Source organism: Nerophis ophidion, linkage group LG24, assembly GCF_033978795.1.
Source record: "Nerophis ophidion isolate RoL-2023_Sa linkage group LG24, RoL_Noph_v1.0, whole genome shotgun sequence".
Classification (NCBI taxonomy): domain Eukaryota; kingdom Metazoa; phylum Chordata; class Actinopteri; order Syngnathiformes; family Syngnathidae; genus Nerophis; species Nerophis ophidion.
The window spans coordinates 31,956,685-31,969,953 of NC_084634.1; the positions used below are offsets into that span (position 1 = coordinate 31,956,685).

The following is a 13,269-nucleotide window of genomic DNA, read 5'->3' on the forward strand; positions in this document are numbered from 1 at the left end:
GTTTGTACTGCTAATTTGTGTTTTTTTCCGCTGATTAAGTGCAATGGCAAACTCTCATCCTGCTTCATGTTTTGCCTTGACGTAGGGTTGCACGGTATACCGGTACTAGTATAGTATCGCGGTGCTAATCAATCAAAAAGGGTACTAAACACTGTTTGAAAAGTACCGGGTCTCCATATTTTTGACAGCGCGTCGTCGTCACGTCAAGACATTGCTGGTTTTAAGAGGAGAGGAGCATGTTCGGCAGTGCCCAATCACTGAGTACATACAAGCAGCCATAGTGGGTACATTGCAAAAAGTCAGTGTTCACAAACAAGAAAAAATTAAAGCTGCAAGCAGCGATGGACGGCACCGCTTTGGCTGCTGCCCCCGCATATATTATATATATTTATATATATAGTATATATATTATCTATATATCAGCTTAAAATATATATATAATATATATATATATACATACATATATATATATATATATATACACATATATATATATGTATGTATATACATATATATATATATATATATACACATATATATATATGTATATATATAAATATATATATATATATATATATATATATATATATATATATATATATATATATATATATATATATATATATATATATATATATATTTATATATATATATATATATATATACGTATATTAGTGCGTCTGCCTCACAATACGAAGGTCCTGCAGTCCTGGGTTCAAATCCAGGCTCGGGATCTTTCTGTGTGGAGTTTGCATGTTCTCCCCGTGAATGCGTGGGTTCCCTCCGGGTACTCCGGCTTCCTCCCACTTCCAAAGACATGCACCTGGGGATAGGTTGATTGGCAACACTAAATTGGCCCTAGTGTGTGAATGTGAGTGTGAATGTTGTCTGTCTATCTGTGTTGGCCCTGCGATGAGGTGGCGACGTGTCCAGGGTGTACCCCGCCTTCCGCCCGATTGTAGCTGAGATAGGCGCCAGCGCCCCCCGCGACCCCGAAAGGGAATAAGCGGTAGAAAATGGATGGATGGATGGATGGGATATATATGTATATATATATATATATATATATATATATATATATATATATATATATATATATGTATATATATTTAGTTATTTACTAAAGGTAAATTGAGCAAATTGGCTATTTCTGGCAATTTTTTAAGTGTGTATCAAACTAGTAGCCCTTCGAATTAATCAGTACCCAAAAAGTAGCTCTTGGTTTCAAAAAGGTTGGTGACCCCTGACTTCGTGAGAAGAATTATCTTGTCAAGACAGAAAATAAGCATATATCACCCTTATTTGAGATATTTAATCTTACTTAGATTTCAGTTTTTGCAGTGTCGACAGAAAAAGGGAGACTGGATGCATTTTGGCCTAAAAAGTAATGATAAAGGTGAAGTTAGAACACTGAAACGCCCTCAGGAAGAGGTGCTTTAAGACTAGTTAGCGGCTAATGTCCAGTGTGTTAGCTGCTTCTAAATCACAAAGGAGTTTTTACAAGTATCATCCCTGCAGGACGAGGAATAGTTAAACATGCTTGACTACACACCATAGGAGGATACAATAGCTCACTGACGTCACAATTTAAACAAATGCCATGGGTGGATCTCCACCTGACATCCACTGTAATGAATCAAACACGGTACTATACTGTGTTTGAAAAGTACCGGTCGCCCTATATTTTTTGTTGTATTTTTTTTAACGGGCATGATGGCATGTCGTCGCCACGACATTGCTGGTTTTACGAGGAGAGGAGCATGTTCGGCAGCACACGATCCCAGAGTACTTAGAAGCAGACACTGTGTGTAGACAGAAAAGGGAGAACGGACACATTTTGGCCTAACAAATGACAATAAAGGTGAAGTTATAACACTCAAACGTCCTCAGGAAGAGATGCTTTAAGACAGGGGTCACCAACCTTTTTGAAACCAAGATCTACTTCTTGGGTACTGATTAATGCTAAAGGCTACCAGTTTGATACACACTTAAATAAATTGCCAAAAATAGCCAATTTGCTCAATTTACCTTATATAAATCAATCTATATATACATAAAAAAATAGGTATTTATATTTGTCATTCCGTCGTAAATTTTTTTTCCTTTTACGGAAGGTTATTTTGTAGAGAATTAATGATAAAAATAAACACTTAATTGAACGGTTTAGAAAAGGAGAAAACAGGAAAAAAATGAAAATTAAATTTTGAAACATAGTTTATCTTCAATTTCGACTCTTTAAAATTCAACCGAAAAAAAAAGAGAAAAACTAGCTAAGTCGAATCTTTTTGAAAATATTAAAAAAATAATTTATGGAACATCATTAGTGATTTTTCCTGATTAAAATTAATTTTAGATTTTTGATGACATGTTTTAAATAGGTTCAAATCCAATCTGCACTTTGTTAGAATATATAACAAATTGGACCAAGCTATATTTCCAACAAAGACAAAACATTGTTTCTTCTCGATTTTCCAGAACAAAAACTTTAAAAGAAGTGCAAAAGACTTTGAAATAAGATTTTAATTTGATTCTACAGATTTTGTAGATTTGCCAGAATAATTTTTTTGAGTTTTAATCATAATAAAATTAAAGAAATATTTCACAAATATTCTTCGTCAAAAAAACAGAAGCTAAAATAAAGATTTAAATGAAAATGTATGTATTATTCTTTACAATAAAAAAAATAAATTTACTTGAACATTGATTTAAATTGTCAGGAAAGAAGAGGAAGGAATTTAAAAGGTTAAAATGTGTTTGAAAAAAAACATTTTTAAGGTTGTATTTTTTCTCTAAAATTGTCTTTCTGAACGTTATAAGAAGCAAAGTAAAAAAATAAATGAATTTATGTAAACAAGTGAAGACCAAGTCTTTAAAATATTTTCTTGGATTTTCAAATTCTATTTGAGTTTTGTCTCTCTTGGAATTAAAAATGTCGAGCAAAGCGAGACCAGCTTGCTAGTAAATAAATAAAATTTTAAAAATAGAGGCAGCTCACTGGTAAGTGCTGCTTTTTGAGCTATTTTTAGAACAGGCCAGCGGGCGACTCATCTGGTCCTTACGGGCTACCTGGTGCCCGCGGGCACCGCGTTGGTGACCCCTGCTTTAAGACATGGCTAGCTAGTTAGCGGCTAATCGGCAGTCGGCAGTGTCATAGCTACTTTTAAATAAGTAATCCCCGTCTCCGTGGCGACAAATAAAGTAAGTTTCTTACAAGAATCCTGCCTGTGTTACGCCTGTTCGGCATTGTGATGCCGGGTTCGATTCCCTCGAGGATGCGTCAAGTGAACACAGCAAAGGTAAGAATATAAACAATTTATTTAACGAAAATGATCTATGAAACAAAACACTGGTGCTAATAAAAAGGCAAACCAAAGACGCTAGCAAGAAAGCTAGGACATACAAATATGAGAACTAAACTGGCACGTAGGCACATAAAAGAGCAAAACAAAACATACAGCATGAGAGCTGGAATGAGAAAAGGGTTTAGCGTGAAAAGCTAGCGAGAATATACATACGATGACAAGAGTGCAGACGTAACTCATTGCGTGAAAGCAAATTATGAACCCGGGCTGAACAAACAAAAGAGGACGGCTTATAAAGTGACGGTGATTATCTGTAGCAGGTGTGCGGGGGCGTGAGCAGCAGGTGAACTGATGAGTAACCATGGTGACCGACTTAAACAGGAAATAATAGGATCAGATGGAGAGTGAAAATAAAAATGGAACAATAAACAATAATATGTGGAGGATCCAAAAAGCGGATCTCAACAGCCTGCAGGACAAGGAATAGCTAACCATGCTTAAATACGATAGCTCACCGGCGTCACAATTTGAGTTGATACCAAAATGGATACATGGATGATACAGCAGAGGATTGGGAGAATGTCATGTGGTCAGATGAAACCAAAATAGAACTTTTTGGTATAAACTCAACTCGTCGTGTTTGGAGGAAGAAGAATACTGAGTTGCATCCCAAGAACACCAAACCTACTGTGAAGCTGTGGGGTCAAAATGATAATGAGAACGGTGAGCAAAAATCCCAGAACCACACGGGGGGACCTGGTGAATGACCTGCAGAGAGTTGGGACCAAAGTTACAAAAATTACCATCAGTAACACACTACGCCGACAGGGAATCAAATCCTGCAGTTCCAGATGTGTCCCCCTGCTTAAGCCATTCCATGCCCAGGCCCGTCTGAAGTTTGCCAGAGAGCACATGGATGATACAGCAGAGGATTGTTAGAATGTCATGTGGTCAGATGAAACCAAAATAGAACTTTTTCGTATAAACTCAACTCGTCGTGTTTGGAGGAAGAAGAATACTGAGTTGCATCCCAAGAACACCACACCTACTGTGAAGCATGGGGGTGGAAACATGCTTTGGGGCTGTTTTTCTGCTAAGGGGACAGGACGATTGATCCGTGTTAAGGAAAGAATGAATGGGGCCATGTATCGTGAGATTTTGAGCCAAAACATCTTTCCATCAGTGAGAGCTTTGAATGGTTGACCAAATACTTATTTTCCACCATAATTTACAAATACATTTTTTTAAATTCCTAGATTTTTTTTTCACATTCTGTCTCTCACAGTTGAAGTGTACCTATGATGAACATTACAGACCTCTGTCGTCATTTTAAGTGGGAGAACTTGCACAATCGGTGGCTGACTAAATACTTTTTTGCCCCACTGTAACTAAAAGACAAGTTGTCAAGCATGTTAAATATTTTTATTTAAATACTAAATTGCAAAAATAAACATACTATGAACAAATAATAAACAAATAATAAATAAACATAGGTTGATTGGCAACACTAAATTGGCCCTAGTGTGTGAATGTGAGTGTGAATGTTGTCTGTCTATCTGTGTTGGCCCTGCGATGAGGTGGCGACTTGTCCAGGGTGTACCCCGCCTTCCGCCCGATTGTAGCTGAGATAGGCGCCAGCGCCCCCCGCGACCCCGAAGGGAATAAGCGGTAGAAAATGGATGGATGGATGGAACATATGTTGAATGTACCCTAATATTTTTTGTTATAATGAAGCCACTAATGCCATTTTTTTGTGGTCCCCTTTATTTAGAAAAGTATCGCAAAGTGTCAAAATACATTTTGGTACCGGTACCCTACTTTGACATGACGGTGAAATGTGTGGCGTCTCGCCCCTGTGGGGAAACTATTTTTGGGGCCGCAGCCACCCGTGCGACCCCTTCCACGCACCCGCCTCGCCTCATTCTCTGACCTGATTGGATTCGGGCCCAGTGAAAATGCCTCTGCTGTTTGACTCTCGGCATCGAGCTGACATTTCTCCACTCGCACTCGGGACGAGAGAAAGTAGCGTGAGATTAAAGACGATTAATTTGACCCTCATGCAGTAAAAGGTGGGGTGAAAAAACGTGGGGTGGGGTGGGGGGGCACAGATGTCTCTGCAGAGGACGGGTGGGAGAGGCCCTCTATTGTCCCCGTCACCTCAGAAGCAAAGAGTTTGCTCTAAACAGTAATTATACCCCCCCCCCCTTTCTTGCTTTGCCATTTGTAGCCCCCCCTCTCGTTCTAAAACGGCTGCCCTTAAGGCTCTAATTTGGGTCACAGGCTGCAGAATGGCATCCCAACACTCCCAGTGGGAAGGAAGCTGCCATGTATTGGCTTTCACAAGCAATAGAGTTGAACTGTTGTCAGCACTACTGATTGCTGCAGACCTGGGCAAAATACCACCCACGGTACAATTTTCAATCAACGTTCTACACTGCAAAAACTGAAATCTAAGTAAGATGAAATATCTCAAATAAGGGTAAAATTTGCTTATTTTCTGTCCGATAAGACCATTCTTTTCACTAAGCAGATTTTATGTTAGAGTGTTTCATTTGTATTTAAAGGCCTACTGAAATGAGATTTTTTTATTCAAACGGGGATAGCAGGTCCATTCTATGTGTCATACCTGATCATTCGCGATATTGCCATATTTTTGCTGAAAGGATTTAGTAGAGAACATCGGCGATAAAGTTCGCAACTTTTGGTTGCTAATAAAAAAGCCTTGCCTTTACCGGAAGTAGCAGACGATGTGCGCGTGATGTCACGGGTTGTAGGGCTCCTCACGTACTTACATTGTTTATAATCATTGCCACCAGCAGCAAGAGCGATTCGGGCCAAGAAAGCGACAATTTCCCCATTAATTTGAGCGAGGATGAAAGATTCGTGGATGAGGAAATTTAGAGTGAAGGACTGGAAAAAAAAGTAAAAATCAATTGATTGATTGATTCATCAATCAATCAATCATCAATCAATGTTTATTTATATAGCCCCAAATCACAAATGTCTCAAAGGACTACACAAATCATTACGACTACAACATCCTCGGAAGAACCCACAAAAGGGCAAGGAAAACTCACACCCAGTGGGCAGGGAGAATTCACATCCAGTGGGACGCCAGTGACAATGCTGACTATGAGAAAACTTGGAGAGGACCTCAGATGTGGGCAACCCCCCCTCTCTAGGGGACCGAAAGCAATGGATGTCGAGCGGGTCTAACATGATACTGTGAAAGTTCAATCCATAGTGGCTCCAACACAGCCGCGAGAGTTCAGTTCAAGCTGAAATCTAAGTAAGATGAAATATCTCAAATAAGGGTAAAATTTGCTTATTTTCTGTCTGATAAGACCATTCTTTTCACTAAGCAGATTTTATGTTAGAGTGTTTCACTTGTATTTAAAGGCCTACTGAAATGAGATTTTTTTATTCAAACGGGGATAGCAGGTCCATTCTATGTGTCATACCTGATCACCGCCATATTTTTGCTGAAAGGATTTAGTAGAGAACATCGGCGATAAAGTTCGCAACTTTTGGTTGCTAATAAAAAAGCCTTGCCTTTACCGGAAGTAGCAGACGATGTGCGCGTGATGTCACGGGTTGTAGGGCTCCTCACGTACTTACGTTGTTTATAATCATTGCCACCAGCAGCAAGAGCGATTCGGGCCAAGAAAGCGACAATTTCCCCATTAATTTGAGCGAGGATGAAAGATTCGTGGATGAGGAAATTTAGAGTGAAGGACTGGAAAAAAAAGTAAAAATCAATTGATTGATTGATTCATCAATCAATCAATCATCAATCAATGTTTATTTATATAGCCCCAAATCACAAATGTCTCAAAGGACTACACAAACCATTACGACTACAACATCCTCGGAAGAACCCACAAAAGGGCAAGGAAAACTCACACCCAGTGGGCAGGGAGAATTCACATCCAGTGGGACGCCAGTGACAATGCTGACTAGGAGAAACCTTGGAGAGGACCTCAGATGTGGGCAACCCCCCCCCCCCTTCTAGGGGACCGAAAGCAATGGATGTCGAGCGGGTCTAATATGATACTGTGAAAGTTCAATCCATAGTGGCTCCAACACAGCCGCGAGAGTTCAGTTCAAGCTGAAATCTAAGTAAGATGAAATATCTCAAATAAGGGTAAAATTTGCTTATTTTCTGTCTGATAAGACCATTCTTTTCACTAAGCAGATTTTGTGTTAGTGTTTCACTTGTATTTAAAGGCCTACTGAAATGAGATTTTTTTATTCAAACGGGGATAGCAGGTCCATTCTATGTGTCATACCTGATCACCGCCATATTTTTGCTGAAAGGATTTAGTAGAGAACATCAGCGATAAAGTTCGCAACTTTTGGTCGCTAATTAAAAAAGCCTTGCCTTTACCGGAAGTAGCAGACGATGTGCGCGTGATGTCACGGGTTGTAGGGCTCCTCACGTACTTACATTGTTTATAATCATTGCCACCAGCAGCAAGAGCGATTCGGACCGAGAAAGCGACAATTTCCCCATTAATTTGAGCGAGGATGAAAGATTCGTGGATGAGGAAATTTAGAGTGAAGGACTGGAAAAAAAAGTAAAAAAGAAAAAAGGCGATTGCAATGGGAGCGATTCATCAATCAATGTTTATTTATATAGCCCCAAATCACAAATGTCTCAAAGGACTGCACAAATCATTACGACTACAACATCCTCGGAAGAACCCACAAAAGGGCAAGGAAAACTCACACCCAGTGGGCAGGGAGAATTCACATCCAGTGGGACGCCAGTGACAATGCTGACTATGAGAAACCTTGGAGAGGATGTGGGCAACCCCCCCCCCCCCCCTTTAGGGGACCGAAAGCAATGGATGTCGAGCGGGTCTAACATGATACTGTGAAAGTTCAATCCATAGTGGCTCCAACACAGCCGCGAGAGTTCAGTTCAAAGCGGATCCAAGACAGCAGCGAGAGTCCCGTCCACAGGAGACCATCTCAAGCGGAGGCGGATCAGCATCGTAGAGATGTCCCCAACCGACACAGGCGAGCGGTCCATCCTGGGTCCCGAATGTTATTATCAATCAATCAATCAATGATTATTTATATAGCCCTAAATCACTAGTGTCTCAAAGGGCTGCACAAACCACAACACAAACCACAACGACATCCTCGGTAGAGCCCACATGAGACCTTCTGGAAGAAAGTTCTGTGGTCAGATGAAACAAAAATGTAGCTGTTTGGCCACAATACCCAGCAACATGTTTGGAGGAGAAAAGGTGAGGCCTCTAATTCCAGGATCATCACACCTACCGTCAAGCATGGTGGTTGTAGTATTATGATCTGGGCCTGTTTTGCTGCCAATGAAAACTGGTGTTTTACAGAGAATAAATGGGACAATGAAAAAAGAGGATTACTTCGAAATTCTTCAGGACAATCTAAAATCATCAGCCCGGAGGTTAGGTCTTGAGCAGAGTTGGGTGTTCCAACAGGACAATGACCCCAAACACACGTCTAAGTGGTAAAAGAATGGCTAAACCAGGCTAGGATAATAGTTTCAGAAGGGCCTACCCAGAATCCTGACTAAAACGTGTGGACAATACTGAAGAAACAAGTCCATGTCAGAAAACCAACACATTTAGTATGATAATTCTGGAAAATCCCTTATCTGCCTATTGTGTTAGTATTTTAATGAGATTAAATAGTACCTGAAAGTCTTAGGGGTGTGGCCACGGGTACGTGTGTTGACGCCAGTGTCTCTGAGGGAAGTCACGCAGCTGGACGCTCCGCTGATGTCTCCGGTAAGAGCAAACTTATTACCACAATTCTCTCACCGAAAACTGCCGGTTGACATGTGGTCAGGATCCATGTTCGCTTTACCGCTCTGATCCATAGTAAAGCTTCACCTTAGGGAATTTTAAACAAGGAATCACCGTGTGTTTGTGTGGCTAAAAGCTAAAAGCTTCCCACCTCCATCTTTCTACTTTGACTTCTCCATTATTAATTGAACAAATTGCAAAAGATTCAGCCACACAGATGTCCAAAATACTGTGTAATTATGCGATTAAAGCAGACTACTTAGAGCTTGGATCGGGCTGGAAAATAATGTCCGCTACAACCCAAGACGTCAAACCTCATCATACCGCGACGTTTTCAACACGACACTTTGCAGGAAATTTAAAATTGCAATTTAGTAAACTAAAAAGGCTGTATTGTCATGTGTTGCAATGTTAATATTTCATCATTGATATATAAACTATCAGACTGCGTGGTCAGTAGTAGCGGGTTTCAGTAGGCCTTTAAGGGTTTTGGTCCTAAATGCGGCATAGCTCGGTTGGTAGAGCGGCCGTGCCAGCAACTTGAGGGTTGCAGGTTCGATTCCCGCTTCCGTCATCCTAGTCACTTCCGTTGTGTCCTTGGGCAAGACACTTTACCCACCTGCTCCCAGTGCCACCCACACTGGTTTAAATGTAACTTAGATATTGGGTTTCACCACGTAAAAGCGCTTTGAGTCACTAGAGAAAAGTGCTATATAAATATAATTCACTTCACTTCACTAAATGATCTCAGTAAGATATTACAGCTTGTTGGTGAGATTCGATGACTTATATTGAGTAAAACATGCTTGGAACTAGAATATCAAGTGTTGCAAAGCTGTTTCATCAATAATCACAAGTAGAAAACTACTTTTTTAAAGTAATAACAAAGTAATAAAAAAAAAAAATAATAATAAATAAAATAAATAAATAAAAACAATAATAGTGCAATACTTTTTCATAACATGGTCACTACTACCTAGTTTCTCTTGTTCTATTCTTATTAGGGACCGATGTCCCTTTGGGACAGAGGAGCCTATTGAATTTCTAGCGTTTTATTATTATTATCCCTTATTATTATTATACCACCACCTATTTGAGCTGTAATATGACCCCCTTAACATGCTTCAAAACTCACCAAATTTGACACACACACATCAGGACTGGCGAAAATTGCGATCTAATCAAAAACCAAACCCCAAAACTCAAAATTGCACTTTAGCGCCCCCTAGGATGAAAACACAGACAAAACTGTCTGTAACTTCCAGGAGGAATGTCGTAGAAACATGAAACAAAATCCTCTATGTAGGTCTTAGTTAGACCTATATTTCATACACTGACACCCCCCCCAGCTAAAATCAACAGGAAGTTTGCAATTCCCCCTTCAATACAAAAGTTGGCTAACAAAATGTCGCTTTTTTTTCAAACATTATCTCCTCTGAGGCCGTTTGTCGTTTCAACTTCAAATAAGCAAGAGAAGAGAGATTGAACCCTTCTGATTAAAAGTTGATGAAAGAGTTTTATTTATGTTATATTTTTATTCCCATGGTTGCTTTTTATTTTTATTCTTATTGTAATATTTTTCTATTTTGTTTCCATTTATATCCCAATTATGTACGTTTTACTTTTTAAATTCAATCTCAGTTCTGTACACTGCTGGTGGAATTTTTTTATCTTCCTGAGGGAATCTATCTATCTATCTATCTATCTAATAATTTCTTACTTTAAGCATGAAAATAAATCAGATCATTATGTCAATATTATGGCACTAACATTAACTTCATTTAAGAATACTTTTCATCATATTGAGCAAAAGGGTCACTTTTTTTTCTACAAAGAAAGGTGCGCTTGTTATTAGTGAGACTATACGTATTTTAAGGTTTTTTTGGGGGTTCATTGAGGTTAGCTAGTTTTACTTGCTTAGGAAAGTCTTGACCAGCCGAATGTTCTTGTTCTATAAACAGATAATTTTGCTTAATTCCAATAAAATACCCCTCATTTTTGTATTTTTTCTTTCTTGTTTTTGAACACTTACTTTGTGCAGTGTACATAATGTTTTAAGACCTCTGACATCGAAACAGTCGCCGCCATTATGATGTGCAGTGACGTTTTTAAATGACCGTAAGTCTTGAACTTAATGGTCGAAATCTGTGCTTTTGGGTGTTTTAGGAGTTATTACGGTAATCTTTGTCACAGCAGCTCAGACCAGGAACAAAGCAGAGGAGGCGGGGTTTGTTTTCAGAGAAACGCGTGTGTCAGGAACAGATGCAGAAGCTAATTTTAACAACAAATTCTCCATAAAAGTGATAATATATCATATTTTGGGTGTTTATTTTGCTGTTTTTTTTTTACATTTTTGTTGTAAAAGATATGGAGGAGCTGGTCCGAGAAGTAAAAGAGGAGCATTGTTCATACGTTGTTAATATTCAGTGTTTTATTGTTCAAAGTTCATATTGCAAATCCCATTTTCTTTATTTTAATTTAAATTTTGAGTGTCCCATTCAGTAAAATACTACAAAGTTCCATTCCATTCTTGAAGTGGTCTGTTATAACGTTTTTAGAATTCTATCGGACATTGTGACTTTTGGTATAAGTGTTCCTGAAAAAAAAATGGGACCCAAACACACTGACTGTACAGCAGATTTTTACAGTTAAATCTGTCTATATCAGTGGTCCCCAACCACCGGGCCGCAGAATAATTTTTTATTCATTTTTATTTAAAAAATAAAAAAAAAAAAATTATTTTGGATTGTTTTATTTTTTTATTAAATCAACATAAAAAACAAATATACACTTACAATTAGTGCACCAACCACAAAAACGTCCCTTTTTCATGACAAAAACGTCCCTTTTTCATGACAAAGAAAAAAACAAAAACAAAACAAATTATTAAGCGTTAACCGGTCCGCGGATACAAAAAGGTTGGGGACCACTGGTCTATATCATTTATACACACATACATATTGCCCCCCTCCGAAACATTTTTTTTCTCTCAATGTGGCCCCCGGAGTCAAAATATTTGCCCAACTCTGAATTACTGGATGATTTGAACTGAATACTGCAAACGTCTGTACACAAAGGCCAAAATTTATTTAGGAATGTAAAGAAAATGATGTTTACTGCTTATGAGGTTCTTTCAAATCACCAAGAACAGTCAATATCAAATGGAGAAGAGTTAAAAAAAAAAAAAAAAAAAAAACATTTATTGAAGTTTGACTGTAAACATACTCAAATGACAAAGTAAAGGGTGATTTTTGGCCTTCTGCTATTTAGATTAACATTCTAAAGATAAGCTTCATTCATTATTGAGTAATATTGATTGTTATGTTTTGTGACCCACAACACAAAGCTAGGATGCTTTGTTCATATAGCATACTTTGCATCCGGAAAGTATTCTCAATGGTCCATGTACCTTCCATTCATTCTATTTCCAATTCTGAAACGCGAATCAAAAAACTAAATTAGGGCCGTTTTTCCGATTTTCATTATATATGGCAGTTTTGAAAACAAAAGGGTTGATTTTCATTAAAATACTGCCATAAAACTGTATTTTGTGCTGTTTTCCTTTTATGGATTTGTATTTTTCCAGACAAACACAAAAATCCAATTTATGTTTATCCAAAACGCAAAAATGCGTGTTTATCTGTGTGATGACAAATTGAATCGGAAGCAATATTTTAGCTTTTGTTTTTAGAGTCCGTGTACCTTCCGTTCATTCTATTTTGATTTATCTAATGCGAAAAAACAAACAAACAATTTTGGGCCATTTTTTCTATTTTTGTTTAGTGTAGTTTACAAATGTTGACAACATATCTATTCAAATAATATATTTTTGTTTTTTCCCACGTAGAAAATCGTGTTTAAAGATTCTGCAACATTCCAAGGATTTTTGATTTAAGAATGGAATGTTTAACAGAGCTTGTTTTCAGAATGAAATGCCAATTTCTACCTAAAAAGTCCTTATAATTCCTATATATAGACATCTTAATTTAGGATGTCTTATCAAGTTGATTTAAGGAAATGCGATGACAGAAATTTTCACTGGTTTTTGTTTGTTTTTTACAAAAATCTTGTTTTTGGTCAGCTCTTTTTCGCAGTCCGAGTATAAATTGATGAAAATGTGAATTATTCTGATCCACATCTACTAGTTATTAGTTTGTTAAAAGAAAACTTCT

At 38.1% G+C, this 13,269-nt stretch overlaps 1 protein-coding gene across 3 annotated transcripts in view; it reads right to left on the bottom strand.

Annotated features, from left to right (window-relative positions):
* Positions 1–13,269, bottom strand: part of LOC133542187 (pleckstrin homology domain-containing family G member 1) — a 180,404-nt gene that overhangs the window by 122,135 nt on the left and 45,000 nt on the right. The window lies entirely within an intron of this gene.